The following is an 8,770-nucleotide window of genomic DNA, read 5'->3' as shown; positions in this document are numbered from 1 at the left end:
TTAAGTAAGAAGACAAGTTTGACAGCTACTAATATGTTTAAAGTGACTAAATCAGTTTGAAGAGATGTTTTAGCTTTGATTTGAATAAGAGCGACTATGCTGAGTCGGCCTGAGCAGATGGCCGATCACACTGAGCCTGGTTCTGCTGGAGGTTTCATCTTGTTAAAAGGGAGTTTTTCCTCTCCACCTTTGCTACAAGCATGCTTGGAATGAGGGATTGCATTCGAGCCAATGAGTCGATGAAATCAACTGGTTTTCATTAGACAGAAAACTTTGAATCATTTTGACCGTATGATTTGGTGAACTGTAAAATGCCTTGAGATGACTTGTGGTTGGAATTGGCGCTTAATAAATAAACTGAATTGAATTATTGAATAAGATGAGAGGCAGACGAAGATATGAGAGAAGATCTCTTCGTTTCCATTTGGAACCTATGAAGATGTTGAAGGAATGAGGTTAGGTGTTCTTATGCTGAACTTGGAAAAAGTTGGAGTTTATGAAAGTTTAAGGTTTATGTTAAGGATTAAAAAAATTAGAGGAAAATCATGATCTAATGTCCTTAAGACAATTTGAAAAGGAGTTAGATGGTAAGGAGGAATTGGGGTTGGATAAAATTGGAACTTGGTGTCTGCTTAACAAGAAAAATTGATGATGTATTTGTGGAATATGTGGCCAACCGGGATCATGTAAAGAATGAAAAAAAAAGGGGACCAAATAACCCTGAGGCACGCCAGTAGAGACGTAATCTATTCAGAAGATATTATGAGAAATGGTATTAGATACCAAATGTAATACCACAATAAGAATAAAGTCTAATTGGTTTCACAGAGAAGATTTGTGTAAAAGGTGGTGGAGACTTTCTTCACAGATTTCCATCTAAAACTGCAGAAAAAGGTGGTTTTAAATCAATTTTTACTTTGTTTTGGTTTATCACATACAACAGAGTTAATGCTTTTTAAAAGATATCTAAGTATGAGGCATGAATTCTTTTATAAGATACTTAATACCACACATGCTGCCCTATTTCAGAATTAATGGAAAAATTAGCCATCTAATTCCTCTGAGTCTTTGGGTTTCTTTGAATGCTTTTCTTGCTCTGATGGAAAAAAAGGAAAAACTTTCAGAGTAACATCCAGTTGCTCCTTTTTCTTTCAGACCGTCAGCCAAGTTCCACTTAAAGCCCCCTTTTTTTTCTGTGAAATTCACCACCGACAATAATCACCAAACATCGAACCATATTTTATCTCTGTTTGAGCCAAACAGTTGGAGCATAGCATTGAAAGTGAAAAAAAGGAGTGAACTAAAGAAGAAACATTAATGCAGGGGAAGCCAAGACAAGATGCCAAACTGGCTGCTGCTTTATTTATGAACCTCCTGGAGGTGGAGAGCTCTGAGACTCACACAGCCAGCCTTTATGAATAAATAAAAAGGTGCACTTACTGAAATAAAAGCCCCTCTCTCCACAGACAAACTGCAGCGTGTCGACCAGCTCCGCCCCGCATAGGGTCTCCGGGCCCGCCCCTGTTGCTGTAGGAGTCAGGGTGAGGATGCACAGCAGTAGTGAGAGGGTGTGGCTACAGGAGATACAGCACATCGCACCCTGCACACAGAGAGGAAGAGCTTAACTGTGTTCACTGATGGGGAAGGAGTTACTGATTGTCAGCGGATATATTAACATTGTGGACTTGGGGGTCAAATCCAGACTTTTATTTTCTATGGGTGGGGCGCATCTAGAAAGTTTTCAGGTGTTGTGGCTGGATAGGAAGTGCAGTTTTATGCAAGCAGAAATACAAAATTTCAGGTGTTTTATTGAGCTGCTGTCATATATGGAAGCTGCAAAAGAAGCTGGCAGCAAGTTAATGTCATTAAATCTAAATATCATATAAATATCTAAATATCTAAATATACATGGTTAACAGTTAATAAAAAATATATTCTCTTGTTTGTTTGGTTGTATTTTTTCTGAGAAATTAGTTTCTTATGCAATAATGCGTTTATGCCTGACGCAATCATAGGGAAGACATTGACAATTATCCAGCATTCTGCCTTTAAGAATTAGTGTTGCACCGATTTTTTGGCCCCGATACCGATACCTGATACCTGGGTGTGCAGTATTGGCTGATACCAATACCCTACTGATACCATCTGTTTGAAATTGATGTGTGTATATATATATATATGAAGAACTGCATTCTACTTGGATGTAAAATAATTGCCATCATGGTTTTGTCAAGCAGGAAAAAGAATATTACAAAGTGAATCCAGTAGAACTTTTTATTGCCTACCTGGAATGGTTGACAATAGTACTTTTGGCTCTCAAGATGGTATCGGTGCTCTATTGGTTGGTACTCGCCGATACCGATACCACCATTTTAGTGCTGGATCGGGGCCCAGGCTGATAATGGTATCATATCGGTGCAACACTACTATCAATATCAACAACATTTAACCATTACTGTTAAAAAGAGGAATGATCACAGAGTTATTGCTGTTGTTGCCAAGCATTTTAATGGAAAGTTGAGTGGAAGGAAAAAATATGGGGGGAAATGGTGCACAAGCAACCCAGTCAACCAAAGCCTACTTAAAGGTTTGGTGCAGATAACCAGTTAAATTAGTGGTTTTGACGGCCATTACAAAGGCTATTAGGATATGGGCTGCAACTGTTGCATTGATTGTGCCAAGTCAATCCTTAACCAGAGCAAACAGCACCATGCCACCCTGGCTATGACTGTCGATCCATGATCCAAAGTCCGTTTATTGAGATGAAAATATATTTTCATTGCATGTAATAATTTATGCACATAGGTTCAATATATTATCATCAAAGAGTAAATCTATGTCCAAAATTTAATTTAAACAGTAAACAAAAAAGGGGAAAAAAAGAAGCCAAGTTGTGCAATACATTTTTCTTCTTCCACAGTTTTCCAAAATCTGCAAAGCCAACCTCCTTAGCAAAGAGTTTCTTCTGCATGGTAAAACTTTCAGTGAATGTTTAAACCATAACAGCTCTGTATTAGAATGTCAATACTGTAGTTTTTATGCTACATCTTAACTCAACAGGGAACTGGATTGATGTTGCCATAGCACAGAAAGAGTCATTTTAATTGAAATTTCTCATTTAAATTAAGCTTTAATAAGTTGATTTATTCAAATGCATTAGTTAAACTGGGCTCTTACAGATTTATAGGGATGGGTATTGCCCCCCCACCAGCCCCTTTTCTTAGTAGCGCCACTGGCAATGAGTCGTGGTGCTGCAGGAGGGCTGTGCAGGTCCAAATTAAAAACACACCTTCCCCCCGTTTATCACCCTATACCTCAGCCAACATACAGCATTGAGTTAGCAGCAATCCACATTAATCAGGAACATTCATTCATCATATATATCATTAACAAGCAGGCCACCGTCTGCCTTTGCCAAAGCTGTCAGCGCGTTATTACGCACGAAAAGCGCTTCGAAATTCAGAAATAAAGGATGCAGAAAGGAGCTGCCAGGGGATCTTTCCGATCCAAAATCTTTAATGGAAAAGAGTTATCCCGCCAAAGCCAGCGGAGAGAGCGGACTGGGCCAAAATGCGCATAATAAAAACGAATAAATTCATCCACATCAGAACCGCACAGCCCTAAACGCCCTGGAGCGCCTCAGATTAAGCTTTCCCTTGGTTTTCTTGTGGAATATTGAAGCTTTAATAATGCAAACTCAGCAGTAATTAAGGTAAAAGTTTTCAGGCATTCTGGAGAAAAACAGCGCATTACGCATGGAGGTGCAGAGGTGTCAAAATCGCAAAATAATGCAACAATAATCAATTAATGGCAAAATTGACTCATTTCAAGTGATATTATTCTGCAGGAAACAATCAAAAATGCATGCAAACTTAATTAAAACTCTAATAAACAGATCCAGGTTTTGCAAGCGTTTGAAAAGCTGGTCAGTATAATCATCCAGTTTAAAGTCGGAAGGATGCTGAGTGCAAGCAGGGAGCAAGGTGACAATGTAAAATCGGCCAAGTTACCTTGAGGACATCACATAAATGCCACTGAGAGGAAGCAGCACTAGACATCACCGCGGATCTCCGCAAAAAGACAAAGAAGCCCGGCGAAAATGAGCAACTTGTTTGAAGTCATTAAAAAAAAGAAATCGGGGCAAGAAAGAGGACGAGATGCGGGGCAATGTCACATCTCAATATTCCCACTTTGTTCCATTGCGCAGGCTCGTTTTGGAGAAGTGAGATTTAGCGAACAGGAGACGGATTTAGAGAGAAAATCCCTCACATTTATCTATATTACACAGACATTTTCAACAGGAAACAGCTGGGGCAGCGTTTGCCTCCTCCTCGTTCTAAGTTATTCATTAAGGATTTTGGGCACATGGTCAAATAACGTCATTTCTCCCCTCTTTTTTTTTTTATTCTTTCTGCGAACGGGATGAGAGTCTTGATATTTCTCAGACAGCAGCAGCAGTTCACAGAACACCAGGTTCCTTCTTATCCCATGAGAGCTGAGGGGTGTGAGGGCAAAGACAAACCAGAGCGGATAGTTTCGCTTTTATTGGTTGTGCGTAATTTGGTGCCATGAAACTCAGCAGCAAAAAAAGTAAAGCCTGGATCCTTCTGACTTTGTGCCTCAATACATTTTCAGCTTATCTAAACCCAAAGATTCATACATATGTTTTAGTTTTTTCTTGTAAATTAATATAACACTAAGGAATCATTATGAAAACTCTACCAGCTGGAGACCAAAATGTGAATTGTTCTTTTTGGCGCCATCCACTCCCTGCTGAAGAGAAATACTCCCACAGCAAGATGCTGCCACACCACAAATTAGTTCAATGAATAAAAAATAACAATTATACATACTTTATATGACACCGCTCTACTTTCAACATCTCCACTTTGAAGTTCTTGAATGCATGCCCCCTTTTGGAGTCATTCTCTCATTCAGATCTGCAGCTCAGAACCACCATGTGAACCAAGCAGCATCTCTGTTTGCCTCCCAGGTGGATTGCATCATTGACAGGAGCTGTCTGTTCTAACATTGAATACAATGGGGGGGGGGGATGCTCCTCCAATCTGAAGGACAAAGCTGCCTTTCCAGGTGACTGCTAGCATCCAGTCAGCGATGTGATAAAGACTAAAATGGTCGATCTAGATTTCACTGTTTCTGCAGTCTGGCTGCCTGCTGGAAATGATGAGCTTGCTCACTGTACAGATATTTGCTGATGAAGAGGAGCAGGAAGGGCGTCTGGGGGAGAGCTGACCTTACCTTCCCCCCCTGATTCAGTAATGCCTAGTTATCTGAACTGTGTCGTTTCCAAGTCCTCCCCCATCTTCTTTTGATTGCAGGACTTTTGAACCCACTCACCACAACCTTCAGCCGCCCCACACCCCCCACAGCTTTCTGTTTGGAAACCTCCGCCTCGGTGAACTCAATGACCAAAGAAAGGCCTAATTTTGCTCCCTTCTAATGGCTGGAAGGAGACGCTACTTACTGGAGGGGTTGCATGTTTCCAAGACAATCAACAGTTAATGATTCAACAACAGTTAAATGTATTTAATGTACTTTTTTTTTATTTAAAAAATAGAAAATTAGACTTTTCCTTACCATATACAGTTTTACGATCATTCAATTTATTATTGACTTTATGCAAAGTGTTCCTCTGTTACCTCCCTTATTATTAAGGTCTCGGTTGACACGCCTTGGCCAGTTTGGTACCATAACAAAAAAATAGACATATAGGACAAATGACCATGTATCACCACCTAAAAGCAATTGAGTGAGGGTTAGCTCACCAGTTAACTCACCCTTCATGTCTTTGGACTGTGAGGTAAAATGCTAATGCTCTGGGGGACCTTCCATGAATCGATTTGGCCAAGGAAGGGTCGTAATGTCCAGGAGGAAAACCCACACATCATTTTCTCCAGAAGCAGGGTGGTAGCAAGAAGTTTAGAGTCTCCTTGTCCTGTGAAAACCTGTAAAGAAAGATTCCCTCCAGCATCTTGGCCAGATGTGAACGTCCTCCTTTGACAGCTCTTGGTGCAAAGTAGTAACACAAAAAATGTCTACTGAAAAGCATCTAATAATGTCTACAAGTATAAAAAAAAAAAAGAAAAAAAAAAAGCAGTTAGGGTCAGTAGACACAAATGCTAAAAGCAACTTTAACCGACTCCCCTTATTGTGAAGGGGAATTGCTTTTATATCCAGCTCCCTATAGAGGATTGGGTCTCTCACCTTGTGAGCCTGTATCAAAGGGTTTCGATGTAGATGAATTAGCAAAAACAAGAGTTTTAGTTTCACAGTGGATTTCTTCAGACCAGAACGCCTCCATCCCTGAAGGGCATCACCATTTTTCAGTCGTAAACAAGACTCCAAGAGATTTGAACCCCTCTGGCTTAGGCAGAGCTCATCCTCTATCCACTGACAGTAGTTTTTCTGGTCATGAAACATAGTCTCAAAGTTCAGGGAAGGACAAGCAATCTCAAAAGTGTAAGGAGTGAGATACGAAGCCAAAGGCAAGACTGCTAAGCACCACGTTTCTTAGCAAGGTCTCTCATTCATGCCTGGGATTTTCTTTTCATTCTTATCTAATTTGTTGTTCAAGATAAGTGGCTTAATGATGATTTTCCTGCAAATAATTTGGCACTGTATTGAAGCTGCATAAAAAAGTCAAAACCAAAGACTCTGAGGAAGTACAGTAACCAAACTGTTCATTCTAAAAAAGATTCCTGGAGAATAAATGAGGAATCTGTCCTGTCCAGCGTTGTTTTAAGAGTTAACTTGCACAGAGTGAAATTCTTGGTTTCAAACTGAGTTATATCACCTCATTTGGAACAGCGTTTACATGTTAACACAAGGTGATCCAAAAAGACTGGATTTTTTTTTTTTCCTTCTCCAGCGTTAACAGCATCCCTTTGCATCTCTGCTGCCAAACAAATGTCCGAGTCAGCGGCAAACACACACAGAAACACTCACACCGGACGCAGAGAGCAGTCCTGAATGTAAATGAAAGGATGAAAGAACCGAGGCTGAAAACTGAGATAAAGCTTTTGCGAAATTTCTGTGAACTGAAGACGGTGTAAGGGGGGGGTTCAGGGCTGGTGCCCAAAACGGGAAGGGCTGGCGCACACAAACAGGTTCATTTAAGGACGCTGGCTTGATTAGGGGAGCAACTCTGCTCTTTTCTGTTGAGAATTTAAAGTTTTTTTTCCTTCTCTTTTGTAGTTTTTCCTCTTTTTTCATTACACTACAACACTTGAAAGAGAAAATGCCAAAACAATGAATAAGAGGTGTCTACTGTGTGAGCTTAAATGGATCATTTATGGTGTTTATACCCTCTTAGAAAGAGTGGGTGAGTCTCTGTGTGGTAATGTTCGCCCACTTTGTTATCAACCCCCCCCCTTGTGTCCTGTGCATGTTTCATATGGAAGAAATAAAGGTGCGTCATGGAGCAAATGCACAGAATGATGTGCTTGTTTTGATACGCTGTCTTTCCACTCCAACATTTAGGGGGTCACAGGATTCTGGCAAAAAAAGGAAGGAAAATCTGTGGTGCCTGCTGATGATCAAAACCCACATTTTCAGAAACTGTTAACCGTTTGTGGCGAGGTTTTTTTTTTTTTACCATGCTAAACTTTGAGGCTGCACCACCCTATTATACTGGTGATGAAAACAATAGCATTGCGACTGGGTTTATTGAAACTGTAGGATTTAGCAGCGGTGATTAAAGTGAGTTATATCAGATGAAAGTCAGTTGGTAGCTGAGTTTTTAAATTAACCTGAAGGAGACATGCGTTACAACAAGTGGTTTAACTAGAGAGTAGAAAAGTGCTGAATGTTTAATAAAAAAAAAAAAAAATGTTTCTCCTTCCAGGAAACCACCAATGGAAGGTGCCCAGGAGACAACCTAATCAGAGGCAGATGCTCGAACCACCTTGGCTGCATCCATTTCGATGCAGAGGAGCAGCGGCTCTTCTCCAAGCTCCTCACCCTGCCTTTAAAGCTGAGCCCAACCAGCCTGCAGAGAGAGCTATTTGTAGTCGCTTGTATTTGGGATCTCAATCTTTCAGTCATAATCCCTTTCTCATAGCAGTTTGTGTGGGTTGGAAAGTAGACAGACCAGTTTACGTCAAGAGCTTTGCTTTTTGGCTCAACTCTTTCCTCAACCTGACAGACATGAGCAGTTCCTGCATTACTACAGCCAAGGCCCAGTTCATCTATCCATCTCCTGCTCCATCCTAACATCATTTATGAACAAAAAACCAAGTTAGTTCAACTCCTCTGCAGAAGGCATTGACTGAGTCCCTGGAAACAGGTCTTACTTTAGTTATATATGGACAGAGAAGCTCTAAATAGCAAACTCCACAAGACTCCTCAAGATACCTAGTCATGAATCTTTTTTTTAAATCTAAATGCATGTAGAAGGTGTGGAATACCCAAAAACTGTACTCAAGTAAGAGTAGCACTGCTCATCATATTTATACTAAAGCAAAAGTAAAAAAAATACTCAAGTAACAAATGTATTTGGTAGGAAGGCTACTTAGGCACTGAGTTACTGATCTACCAACTACTCATTCAATTTAATTCAATTCAGTTTATCTATATAGCGCCAATTCACAACACATGTAATCTCAAGGCACTTTACAGTTCAACCAGATCATCCAGTCAAACTGATTCAAAGTTTTCTATCTAAGGAAACCAGTTGATTGCATCGACTTATTGACTCAAATGCAATCCCTCACACCAAGCATGCTTGTAGCGACAGTGGAGAGGAAAAACT

Source organism: Cyprinodon variegatus, unplaced genomic scaffold (genome assembly GCF_000732505.1).
Source record: "Cyprinodon variegatus isolate N-32 unplaced genomic scaffold, C_variegatus-1.0 Scaffold7, whole genome shotgun sequence".
NCBI classification, from domain to species: Eukaryota; Metazoa; Chordata; class Actinopteri; order Cyprinodontiformes; family Cyprinodontidae; genus Cyprinodon; species Cyprinodon variegatus.
The sequence above is the reverse complement of the archived record's forward strand: the minus strand, read 5'-3'. Positions refer to the sequence as shown.